General features: G+C 35.8%; 1 long non-coding RNA gene across 1 annotated transcript; it reads left to right on the top strand.

Annotated features, from left to right (window-relative positions):
- Positions 1-2,312: 2,312 nt before the first annotated feature.
- Positions 2,313-13,408, top strand: LOC141542701 (uncharacterized). Its single transcript, XR_012482237.1, has 4 exons — positions 2,313-2,401; positions 4,016-4,056; positions 4,740-4,798; positions 12,790-13,408. It is a non-coding gene; the product is annotated as an uncharacterized LOC141542701 (long non-coding RNA).
- The last annotated feature ends 668 nt before the right edge of the window (positions 13,409-14,076 follow it).

The following is a 14,076-nucleotide window of genomic DNA, read 5'->3' as shown; positions in this document are numbered from 1 at the left end:
ATGGTCTTCCTAAATACTCTCTTCTGTGTGACTCTATGCAAGTCATTTAATATTTGTCTTTCTTAGTTCCCTAATCTATAAAATGGAGATAATAATAGTACCTACTTCCCAGGGTAATGGGGGGATCAAATGAGATATTTGTACATCTGAAAATCTTTATAGAAATTCTTACTATCATTCTAAATGCTAAAATTAATGACATCAAAAGCATTGTTAATTTAATATCTTTCACTATAATTTATAATATTGTAGCAAATAATTATATAAACAATATTATTAATAATATGATTCACTATATAAAAATCACTTTGAAAGAAGCTATCTTATCTAGATTAGTTCTTATTTTTACTGCTATGAAATAGCAAAGGTAGGTTGAATATCATTTGAGCACAAATAATTACTTTGGCATTTGGGGGGCACTTTTTCTTTAAAGAGAATTCAAACATTTGTAGCTATTTGGCCTATGATTCTCAGAGATAGGGACTGAATGAGAAAACCTAATGTGTCCTCTTTAACTAAAAATGGAAAGAGTCCTTTCTCAACTACTACTGTGAAACCATCCATGTGCATTCTGCAGGTCAGCCAGATCCTAAAGGAGCATGGGGATCATTTGCAAGGAGTCTCCAAGAATAAAGAGGCAATAGTTGAGGTATTATTAGTCTTTTAAAGGTTTAACTAGTTTCTTTTCTAAGAAAAAGATAGACATGCTTACCTTAAATGTATATTACAATACAATATAACTAATATTAATCATGACTGGATGGAATACTGACTTAGAATCAAAGACCTGAATTCAAATGGAGCTTAGCTGTGTGACCTCGGATAATTAATTTCTGTTTGCCTCAATTTTCTAATCTTTTTTGTTTGTTTGTTTATTTGTTTGTTTTTGGAGGCAATCAGGGTTAAATGTCTGGCCAAAGATCACATAACTAGGAAGTATCTGAAGTTGTATTTGAACTCAGGACCTTGGCTCTATTTATTGGACCAATAGTTTACTAATATACTAAATGGGGATCACAATAGCAACTGTCTCATAAAGTTGTTGTAAGGATCTCAAAGGGATATCTATAAAATGCTTAGCACTTTGGTTGTGAGGATCAAATGAAATAATATTTGTAAGGTGCCTGATAAGTAGTTGGCACTTATAACTACTTGTTCCCTTCTCCTTTCTCCTGTGTTTTAGGGGAATTTTATCCTGAATCACCCAAGTGATTTTTTTTCTACATGGCCTAAATTCAGTCTTCCATTCACTTTGCAAGATTGGACCCAGACTGAGTATCAATTTCCATTGTCATGTCCCAGATAAATTCTAGCTGGTATGGCAGATGTACATTCTACCTGTTCAGATTTCCCCAGTAATTTTAGGTGGATAAATAGGACAGAGATCCAAGTCACACTGTGGTATTCCAGATTTGCTGAAGCCCATCCTATAATTTAGATAATTCTCATCCAGTTGCTTAGGAGTATGACTATGGCTGAATCTTTCTGTCTTTTTTCCCTCAAACAGCAGGAAACATCGCTCCATGGGATTAAGCATAGGCAATTTCACCACAGGAGTGCCTACATTTCAGGCCTGAATGGCATGTGATCTCTGAGATTTGTTTATCAGCTCTCTTAACTTTACAGAGTGATATAGGAACCTTCCCCAGGAAAGGAGGGAATGAGTAACTATCATTACTGTTATTATGATGAATGAATCACATAGCATCCAGAATCTTCCCCATTGACCACCAAGAAAACAAAGTGATCATTTCCCCCTTCAAAAATAAGTTCTTATAAATTCAGCCAGGGAGGCAAGAGGTATGTTTATTCATGTTTAGTTGAGATCACAAAATAAAAGAAAATAACAACAATAAAAAACCTTGTGAGGTTGTTGTTTTTTAAGCCCAATTCTATAAAGAAGGATGTGAGAAGATTATTGTTTGGTTGAGCTTTAAAATCCAATAAGAAGTCTTTAAATCCAGACAACATACTACCCCTCTAACCTCTAAGAATCTCATAATCTTTTGACAACATCATAATAAATGTACATAAGAAAATTGACAGTGTTGGAAATAAAGGTCCCAAATATAGAAATATATCCCTAAGGGAGTGATTGAACCTCACACAGAAAATGTCAGGAGGAGAATTTCCACCTGGAGCTAGCTGTCTTTGAGTCATCTTTATAATAATACTAAGGAAGGCTCCATTTGGATTTGAATTCCCTTGTTTGGAAGGGGGAAATGTATGCTGAAATATGCAGAGAAGTGAAAGAAGCACCTGAAAATTATTTATAATGAATGGAATTTAATGCTCCTGCGCTAGTGAGTATATATTTCTGCTGAATAGGGGCAATTGGGATTTCTTGAACCTGATTTGATAAGTAAAGAAGCAGGAAGAGGTTCTCTTATGCAGCCAAATGGTGAGGGACATGAGTGATGGTCAAAATCTATTAAATTTATTAAAAGGCAAGGGGCCAATTCATTAGTTTGCATTTTTTAGGTGTCAACATATTTTTTGTTTCTATTTTTAAAAGGACTTTGAAAATGATTTTTCAAAATGCTTCTCAGCAAAGAAATGGCACTATTCAATTTTTGGAGGTGCCCAAAACAAAAATGCTTTTTAAAATAAATACCTTCAAACAGCATTGCAGTGACAGAGAAGGAATTTCATCTGAATATACTTGAAGGTCAGATTCTGGTTAGGATAAGTGAAGACAGCATTTGAATAGCTATTTCCCTTTAAATTAATGACCATTTTTATTAATCCTGGGAATTGATGGAAAGAGTTTAAAAATGAGAGTATGGGGCGGGAAGGGGAACTAAGGAATTCATTTTATCAGAGAACCTCAAAAGAGGGAAGGGACCTTGGACATCATCAAGTTTAATACCTGAATAGGATTTCCTTTATAATGTACTAATTAAGTAATCATCCAGCTTCTACCTGAAGACTGTCACTGACGGGTAACTCACTCCTAAGCAGTCCATTCTACTTTGGATAAATCTGATTGTGAGGGAGTTATTGCTTACATCAGATCTGGATGACAGTACAATGTAGAAATCTAAAGATCAGCTGGTTGAGAAAGGAAGAGTCTTTCTTAAGTGGAGGTTTTAGAAAATGTTCTTCACTCCATTTCCCAATAAGAGGATCAGAGGGTACTAATGAGGTGTGAGTAGCACGGCTGTTGCCATTTTGCAGGATGATGAGGTTCCTGGGGCATTGATAGAGAAATCCAAAAAAACCGCAGCTGAGAGGGAATGGATAAGTGACTTGCCCAGAATCACACAGTTAAAATCTGAGGCTGGATTTGAGGTTTAGTGCAAGCTTGATTCCAGGTCTAGTTCTCTTTTCACTGTGCCTCTGTTAAGACTTTTCTTTTTAAAATTTAATATCCACAGCTGTTTTGGTCAATGTTCATGTAGTGTGGTCTCCCTTGCTCTAACCAATTGGCTGCCATCTTTTTGGATATGCTCCGATCTGATAAAAGTCTCTCTTAAAAAAAGAATGAAAGACAATATTCCAGATGTGACCTGATCAGGACACAGTGCATTTTCATCACTTCTGGACACTGCCTATGCCCTCATCAGGTCTCTTGGCAGGCATGTAATTGTTGAATCATATTCATCCTGTGGTCTTCTAAACCCTCCAGAATTGAAAAGCTCTGTTTTCCCAACTGAAGTACCATCATTTAAAATTACAGCATCTGCTTTTTAGAGCCAGAAAATGCCTTAAAATTCAAGAATCCAAATCTTTCATTTTACAGAAGAGAAATCTGGGGCTAAGAGAGTAATTTTCCCCAAATTCAGCAACAATTTAATGGCAAAGATGAGACTGGAATTGAGGCCTATTTTTTTCATTTGAAAAAGTTTCATGTTATATGGAATATTCCACATCCACAGACCCTTTGTAAAGGAGGCAGGGATTGAGAAAAGAGGTGGGGGAAGGAGATGTCTCTCTACTTTGGGACAAAGCTTAATCATTAGAATTTCAAGACTTCTAGTTTCTATTGTTTTATTAATTTTCTTTCAATTTATAGCTGTCTTATAGTAACCCATGCTAACCTACTATAACAAGAAGGTGAGAACTCTATTACTTATTCTCTGTATGATATTTTAAAAGTTACTTAATCTTCCTTCCATACCAATAAAATGAGTGGGTAGGACAGTTTCTAAGATTCTTTTCCAGATATTAATCTATGAACATCATGGTCCTATGAGATCTTTCCTGAAAGCACATTGGATTCACATAGAATGGGAATGTGTGAGTGTGAGTATGGACTGCATCTCCAAAGTTGGCCCAGAGTTGTTCCAGCAGTAAGGCCTCTAGTCATTGAGCACCAGAATATTTTGGAGCTTTCACTTATATGGCTTCAAGTACTTTATTAAGTGTTGTGCTTATCACAGAAATTGTAAGGGTAATCAGCAGTCTCTAGGAACATGTGAAAATACTGTTTTCAACCAGCAAATCAATTAAATATTTATTAAGCACCTACTCAGAATTATTCTAGGTATTTGAGATAGCACAAAGTTAGAAATGACATGTTTCCTGATCTAATAAAACATATAGGAAGCTAGTCCACTGTACAATAAAGAATATGACAACTTAGTAGCTAGCATTTATGTGATGCAAGTTTGTAAAGCACTTTACAAACAAGCACTTTATTATCTCGTTGTTAAGTCATTTAAATTGGGTCTTCCTCTTCATGACCCCACTTGGGGTTTTTTTTGGCAAAAATACTGGTTTGTTATTTCCTTTTGCAGCTTATTTTGCAGATGAAGAAATTGAGGCAAACAAAGTTAAGTGACTGTCCACATAGCTGGTAAGTGTCTGAGGGTAGATTTGAATTCAGGTCCTCCTGACTCCAGGGCTGGCACTCCATCCACTGGGACACCTAGCTGGCAAATGATACATACATAGACAACTATAATATGATAATAACTGACATTTCTAAAGGATTTTAGGGTTTGCAATGTACTTTATATGCTTCATTGCATTTGATCCTTACAAAAGCCTGAGAAGTATGTTATTCTCCATTTTACAGATTAAAAAATCTGAGGCTTAGAGAATTAAAATGTTAGGAAATAGCAAAAGTGGGATTTGAATCTAGATATCCTATTTTTTCCCTTAAACCATGAAAGACATAAGAAAAGTGTTATGTGAGGCAAAAAGCAAGGTGGTGAAGAAAGGCCACAACCAGCTAGGAAAAATATATAATTATTAGTTAACTAATTTTCAAAAATATGTAATATTTAATTTTTTCCAATTACATGTAAAGACATTTTAATGTTTGTTTTTTAAACACTTTTGAATCTCAAAATTTCTTCCCCTCTTTCTCTTTACTTCTTCCCTAAAATGGTAAATAATTCAATATAGGTAATGTATTTACAATTATGTAAAATATATTTCCATATTAATCATAATGTGAAAGAAGAATCAGTCCATAAAGAAAGAATCATGGAAAAATAAAGAAAGTGAAAATAGTATGCTTTGGTACACATTCAGACCCCATCAGATTTTTATCTAGATATGGTTAGGATTTTCCATTTTGAATCCTTTGGAATTGTTTTGGCTCATTGTGTTGCTGAGAAGAGCTAAGTCATTCATAGTTAATGTTGCTCATACTGTATACACTATTCTCCTGATTCTTCTGTTCACTTCACTTTGCATCAGTTTCTAGGCTTTTTGAGAGTATTCTGCTCATCATTTCTTATACTTCAGTGGTATTCCATCACATTCATATACTATAGCTTGTTTAGCCATTCCCTAATTGACAGGTATCCTCCTAAATTTCCATTTTTTTTGTCACCACAAAAAAAGAGTTGCTATAAATATTTTTGCACATGTAGGTCCTTTATTCCTTTTTATGATTTCTTTGAAATACAGACTTATTGCTGGATCAAAGGGAATTTGCAGTTTGATTGCCCTTTGTGCATAGATCTAAATTGTTCTTTAGAAGGATTGGATTAGTTCACAATTCCACCAACAGTGCATTAGTATCGCAAGTTTCCCACATCCTCTCCAGCATCTATCATTTTTCTTTTCTATCAGCTTAGCCAATCTGACAAATGTGAGGTGGTACCTCGAGAGCTGTTTTAATTTTTGTTTCTCTAATCATGATGTAGAACATTTCTTCATATGGCTATAGATAGCTATGTCTTCATCTGAAAACTACCTTTTTGCACAAGTGGCTTGTATTCTTATAAATTTGACTCAATGATAAAACAGAGTTTTTGAAAAACAAGGCCTTTATTAGAGAAACTTTCTATAAAGATTGTTTCCCAGTTTTCTGCTTTCCTTCTAATCTTGGTTGCATTGGTTTTGATTGTGCAAAAAAAATTATTTTATATAATCAAAATTATCCATTTTGCAAGTTGCAACGTTCTCTATCTCTTGTTTGGTCATAAATTATTTCCTTCCCCATAGATCTGACAGGTTAACTAATTCCTTACTTTCCTTAATTTGCTTGTAATATTACCCTTTATGTCTAAGTCATGTATCCATTTTGACCTAATTTTGGTATGTGGTGTAAGATGTTGGTCTCTATTTCTAGTTACTGCCATATTGTCCAGTTTTTTCAGCAGATTTTGTCAAATAGTGCACTCCTATCTCAAATGCTGGGGGTTTAATCAAACAGTAGGTTGGTAGGGCCACTTATTATTCTGTCTTTTGTACTTTATCTGTCCCATTGATCCTCCATTCTCTTTATTTAGCTAACGTTTCTATGGCATTTACTATGTGATAGGTACTATTCTATGTTTTTTTACAATTATTGTCTCATTTAGTTCTTACAACAACCTTGGAAATTAATTATCTCCATTTCCTAGATGAGGAAACTGAGGCAAGCAAAACAGATTAAATAATTTTCCCAGGGTCATAGAACTATTATCTGAGCCTGGATTTGAATTCTGGTATTCTTCACTACAGATATAGTGCTCTATCCAGAATGTCTCCTAGGTATCTAGATCAAGAATCTTCTAATATTATTAATTATTATTTTAATATATTTATATGTATTATATTATCTAATAATATCATATATTACATAGAATATCTAAAATATTATTTAATATTATATATAATAATCCTCTAAATTATGTGAAGTAATCTTCCAAATAGAAGTTAAATATCAAAGAACAAGTTTAGCCAGAACACCATTGAACATGGGGTATCATAACCATCAAGCCTCTTGATTTTAGGACCATATATTTTGTACTATTTTAGGACCATATATTATTGTACGAAGTGGATAATAGAGAATGAGGAAAATCTCATTATAAAGTAGATGATTGAAGAGGGCAAACTTCCAATTGGGACCTGTGCATCTCCAAATGAAGTAATTAATGTTTCTCCCCTCCCCGCCAAAGTCTTCAATAGTAATAGCCTTTCTTGCTTTGCAGAATTGTTAACACTAAGATTCATTCTTTCTCTTCTGGCCTTCTTGGCTTTTTTTTTTCCCTCCTGAGACTGGGGTTAAGTGACTTACCCAGGGTCACACAGCTAGGAAGTGTTAAGTGTCTGAGACCAGATTTGAACTTGGGTCCTCCTGAATTCAGGGCTGGTGCTCTATCCACTGCGCCACCTTTAATAATAAAGATTCTGATTATTCCCACTTACCTAAGACTATTGCATCATTATTCTGACTATCTCCTACATTCAATGTTCTATGATCCACAGTTCCATAATCTCCCATTTAGTTTTGCTTGTTCTCTGTCCCATTCCCTTAGAACTCTGCCAAACTAAAGGTTAAACTGATACACTAATTTTTACTAAATGATTAGTGGCTAACAATGACAATGTTTACTTTTTCTCAAGGCACTGTGGAAAGTGCCTTAACACAAAGTCCAAAAGGAAAGTGCCTTAACATGGAATGAATGTCTCATTGTTGAATATCAGGTCCTCTGTCAAGTCAGGTAACAGGATGGAGAATCTGGAGGTGAGGTGGGTTAGGTAGAATTTTCAGCTGAATTCTTCCAATAGCACTACATCCACCACCTCATATTTAACTTTCACATAAAGCTACCACTGGCAAAATGGAAAGGTGTTTGGCATTAGATACTGAAGCATTTTTTTTTTAAATCCAGCATTTATGCTGACTCTTGGGTTGGAAATAGGGAAGCAAATGAGGATAACCTTGTTTATCGGAGGAGAAATGGGAAGGATCTGCAAGGCTAGACTTCCGTTCTGTGCCAAAACACATGGAAACAAGTTTGGACATGATTAATTTAAAATGACACAATCCATTTCCAGAGCTCAGCTGGGAGCAGTGATGCAGTGGCCAGAGGACACCGCACAGGACCATAAGGAGAAACTGCTCAGAGATGTCGGCATTCTGGGGCTTCTACTTCATTTTTGGCTTCAGCCTATGGTTCTTAACCCCTTCTCTCTAAGTATTCCTTCAGGGCAGATCAAAATTAACCTTAGCAGGGCACATTCATACCTATTCCCTGAACTGTTTCTCACATGTGAGCAAGGGCCAAAGGGTGATGGGGCTGCTTTTTTATGTTTTCTGAATTCCTTCATGGCCACAGACTAAGGTTTAGGTGGAACAGCTAGGTAGCACAGTGGATAGAGCACTGACTTTGGCATTAGGAAGACTTGAATTCAAATGTGATCATAGATATTTACTATTTGCATGACTCTGGGCAAGTCACTTAATCTTATTTGCCTCCGTTTTCTTATCTGTAAAATAAGGTGCAGAAGGACCATTCCAGTATCTTTGCCAAGAAAATCCCAAAATGGGGTCAGGAAAAATCAGACATGATTGAAAAAACAACTAAACAACAGGCAGAAAATGCCTCCAAAATTGTCAGATAAAAGTAGAATACTGCCCCCAGTTAAATTCCTTGGCAAACAATTCTGCCACAATCATTGTTAGCAAGCTCTTAAAAGAGAAATAAAGATGTTATTGAACCAATAAACTTTTCATAAAATATTACTGGAAAATCATTGTTATCTTTTATATTTCTTGAGTTTAGGGTTGTATTAACCTAATTTTCTTCTTCCAGGAATATTTTATTTCATCTTGGGTCCTTTTTTGGTATCTAGAAAAATATTTTGTTTTAATACCCAAACCATATATTTTCATTACATTAGCCTTTAGGTGTGATAACTTCAAAGACTATAATTGTCCAAGTTCTTTAATATTAAAGAATCAGATAAAATCTCTCCCCAGGAAGCAATCTATATTTAACTCCTTTTTCTTTGTATAACCAGACAAGAGTAATTTCCTGTTGTTACTTTATTATTGGTGATAGAATAAATCTGGTAACTGGGTATAAAATCAAGCTTCTTTTTAAAACAAAAAAGTAAAGAACAAGAAGATTCCCTCCCAATTCCTTATCCAATATCAAAAGCAATTCACTTAGGGTGTTTTTCAAGTAGTAGGAAATCAAAATTCTGGCCTCTTTCAATACATTATAGAATGTCCTTGAAAGGACAAGTTTGAAGAGAAATCTAGACCTGCTAATCTGCTGCTTGAGTCTTTAGATATCAATCAGATTCTAAACTTCCATTTTTTTCAGTCAACCCCAGTTGGGTCAGTTTTAGGAATCAAGAATTTGACAAAAATCATTCAATCCCTCAGAATTAGGCCAAAGGAAGACAAATCACTCTGGAAATGATTAATTACTGTTACAATCCCTTATAACTCATTGAAAAACAGCTCATCTTGATCTCTGTAAGATCTTGCTTGGAGATGAAACTATTAATAGGTTTAGATGATCGGCAAGATATAGTGAAAGGATTAATCTTTCCAAGAGACAGGGCTCAAACCACTGAACAGATATCACCTTTTATAATAAATAAGGAATGACAGCTGATTTTCAGGGTCCATATCATATGAAAAGAAAACATGAAGTAGCCGCACATCAGAAGCAGATTCAGTTAACTGGGCAAATGGAAGGTTGAGTGGAAAATTGAATTAATACCTTTAAACACAGGAAAGGATAAGATAGGGAAGATATGGAGCAAATCTTCATTTTCAATGGATTATAACTAAAGTAAGTGGATATTTTTGGCAGGAGGAAGGCTTTAAGTCATCCTTAAGGAAAACTTTTTAAATAGTAAATATTATGAGAAACTTAGAAGCATTTTTCAAAGGAATATTATGTAATCTTTCTAGAAGATTTAAAGATGATGGGATAGATTACTATCAGCTTGGTTCAAATTTAGTTCTGTGCCGAGGGAGATAAATGGATGACTGTTGGAGATCTCTTTCAATACTATGATTCTTTGAAATAACTTTTAAAAAATTGACTTCAACATATTTCCCCATTAAAAAAATACCAGAGTTGTTCTCATACAAACATTTAGGTTGATTTTCCCCTCTTGAGTTTGAGTAATTCTTAGCAAGATTGTGTCTCATTACCCAGAATTGTTAAGAATCATTTACATCAGTACTGTTCTTAATTCTGCCCTTTGATCCCTGAGATGTAGAAGTCTCCCACTACCATCTTTTCCTATTCCAACCAGAATTCTTATTTTTGGCTATTTCCCAACACAACTCATCAGCTTTAACCAGACATGTCTGTATCTGCTCCATACATGCTTTTGATTCTTGCCTCTGCATTTTTTCACCTCAGTTGCCCCTGTTTAACATACTCCTGGCTACTTCTCTTCATTTAATCATGGCACCCTGTCCTTAAAGTCTCATTTACAAATCTGCCTCCATGAAATTCTTCCTCAACCAGGGAAGTTCTGGAATTGACTCTTTACAGATAGGAAATGAGCAAATACTATACATCAAGGCTTTGTTTATTGTTTTGCTGGTTATCTAGATTTAAAGTGAAGGGAAAAGGTGAATAATTCAGACTAAACTTAAAAATGTATCATTGGTACATTTCCTCTCACATAGGCAGTTTTAAAATATTGACTAGCATAGTCCTGATTCTAAGTCACATTAAATTTTCCCATTAACTTTAACATAAATTTGTAATTAGGGTGGTGCTATCTGGGTTTTGACCCAGGGTGATGATATTTAGGGGGGATGTATACATCCCTTAGTCCTATATTGTAATTCTTGCTATTCATAGTACTGTCGTGTTATCCATCTCAAAGCACTGACCGATTATCCTATAGCTATTATATATATTACATAGATATGTGATTTTTAAAAAATATATTTTATCAAATATTTACCAATTACATTTTAAGGAATTCTTAAAGCATTTATCTTTTAAAATATTGTGCTTCAAATTCTCTCCTGCCCTTCCATCCCTCTCAGCCCTTCCCCATGCAGTTGTACTGACTCTTCATGATTTGTTAGACCATAGTCATGGCATTTTCTTGGCAAAGATACTAGAGTAGTTTGCCATTTCCTTCTTCAAAAGAAGAAGGCAACTTGTTCAGGGTTACATTGCTTATAAGGGTCTGATGATGAATTTGAACTTGGGTCTTTCTGACTCTGGGCCCAGTGCTTTATCCACTAATGTATCAGAAAAGAAATAGCATTAATAGAATTAATGAGTAATGTTCCCCTTAAAGAACAAGGTGGGTCTACAACAGAAGTGCCAAAAAAATTATATGTCTCCTCTTTGTTCTATCCTCTGATCTGTACTATTTATGGTTATTCCTTGTACAATCTAGTGCTATGTTCTCTTGTAGTGGAGAAGGCACAGTTTGTTGTTCAGTTGGATCTGACTTTCCATGATGCCATTTGGGGTTTTCTTGGCAAAGATACTAAAGTGGTTTGCCATTTCCTTCTCCAGCTCATTTTACAGATGAAGAAACTGAGGCAAACATAGTGAAGGGGTTTGCTCAGGATCACACAGGTAGTAAGTGTCTGAGGTAGGATTTGAACTCAGGAAGACGAGTCTTCTTAATTCCAGGCCCAGTGCTCTGTGATATGGCACCTCCTAGCTGCTCCCTTTATTTTACAGATAAGAAAATGGAGGCAAGAGAGATCGATTTGTTCAAAGTCATAGATTAAGAGTATCCAGAATTTGAAAAGTCTGACGCTAGAGTCTGGGCTCTTGCTTCTATGTCGTGCCTGCTTTTATCTATAAGTAATCCCTCAATTAACAAATTTTACTAAGAACCCACTATATACCCAGCTGTCTCTTATGAGACACTGTAATAGGACAAGAGTTTAACAGTCCTTGCCCTCACAGAGTTTACATTCTAATTGGAAAGACCATATGCTCCCACAGGGTAGCTAGCTGCCCAGCAGATAGAGTGGTGGGCCTGGAGTTAGGAAGACTCCCCTTGAGTTGAAATCTAGTCTTAAACAAACTTATTAGCTGTGCATCCCTGAGCAAATCATTTAATTCAGTTTGCCTCAGTTTCCCCATCTGAAAAATGAGGTGGAGAAGGAAATGTCAATCCATACCTGGATTATTGCCAAGAAAAGCCCAAGTGGATCATGAAGAGTTGGACATGATTGAACAATAACAACAATTACATGCATAGACATACTCACAGACATATATGTATCTTATGTACTCCTTCAACTAAGAAAGCATGATTTTTCCCTTACATAAAAGCAGTTTAGAAAGACTGAAATGTCTTAACTCTTTGCTCTGGTCTGCTTTCCTCCTCCCTTCAAGCCCATTAATCTTATCATCATCTCAGTCTCAATGGAGACATGCCTTGAATATTGATTTATGGATTCTGCAACAGCATTTTCGTAATGGGCTAAAATGTCGAAGCAAAAATAAAAACCTTTGTGCTAAACAAACAATGAAACTTGCAAATAGCCATCATCTTCTTCTACTTCTTACTAGATATTGTTTTTTCAGGTCTTCCTTTGAGTCACAGTTTGAATTGAGGAAGACTTACTCCTAAATTTTTTTCCTTTATGTCTTTCTTTTTCAGAGCAGATGATCCTGGAAGGGGACGTTTCTTCACCACGAGGCACCAGGGCTCAAAGCAACTTTTGACTGGAAAATTGAGGTGGACTTTAGTGGAAAGTACACTGCATAGGGAGGCATGGATTTGAGTTTCTGTTCTGCTGCCAATTGGCTACGTCACCTTGGACAAGTCAGAGTTTTTCATCATGTTTCAGTTTTCTTATCTAAAACGTGACAGAATTGAACTATTGATCTCAGTCCCTTCTAGGACAGATATTCTATGATTCTCAAATGCTTTCCTTTCCTTCTTCATGCTTAGTCATCAATTACCCTTTCTTTCTGTTCCCTTAGATATTTTTGAAACAGCTGTCTGAAGTATTTAAAGGCTCTGGCTCAGGGCCATTAGGCATGCTGATACCTGGGAAGGCAAACAGACATCCTTCTCTCAGTTTTTCATATGGTTAGTGATGATTCTGGGCCTTCAAGTCAGGCATCAAAGGACTCCATGAAAATTATGTTTCCTATTTCAGACCCAAATAGTATGTTTTATCTGCATACCACAGTGCCCTGGGGGAGGAAGTGACTGGTAGATTTTGCAATTCAAAAATCATTGGTCCTGTTTTAATAAAGGGATTTATTTTTCAAGGGAGAATTGATTTAGTTGCTTTTTTTTCCATTCCAAATTGTTGGTTAACTTCCTGCAAATCAAAAGTTCCTTTAGGTTGTTACCTGACTGAATGGTTACCCCAACCCATTCAGATTTGGTTTTATGCTACATTACAAAATAGTCTCAGAACTGGAGGCACTGAGACAAACCCCCAGCAGGTTGGTGGTACAGGGGATAAAGTGCCAAGCCTGCAGTTAGGAAGGCTAATCTTTCTGAGTTCAAATCCAGCCTCAGACCCTTCCTAGCTGTGTGGGTATGGGCAAATCCCTTTATTCTGTCTGCCTCAATTTCCTTAATTGTAAAATGAGCTGGAGAAGGAAGTGGCAACCCACTCCAATATCTTTGCCAAGAAAACCCCAAATGGGGCCAGGAAGAGTCAACATGATTGAAAAACAGCTCAAAATATCTGTAAGTCTGGGGGGAGAATTTGTTTACAAATAGCAAGACTTCACCAATCCTCGTTGGTGGAAAGAATTGACTTTGAATCCTGTGTGAATGACACCTATTATGTTCCTGACTTGGGCTTTGGTTTCCTTGCCTGTAAAATGAAGGGAATGGACTAATTGACTTTGAAGCTCTCTTCCACCTTCAGATCTACAATCCTATGGCCTGTAAGATATCTTCTGCTTTAAAGCACTTAATCCA

This window comes from Sminthopsis crassicaudata, chromosome 5 (assembly GCF_048593235.1).
Source record: "Sminthopsis crassicaudata isolate SCR6 chromosome 5, ASM4859323v1, whole genome shotgun sequence".
NCBI lineage: Eukaryota > Metazoa > Chordata > Mammalia > Dasyuromorphia > Dasyuridae > Sminthopsis > Sminthopsis crassicaudata.
This window is presented reverse-complemented; position numbering and strand designations above follow the sequence as displayed.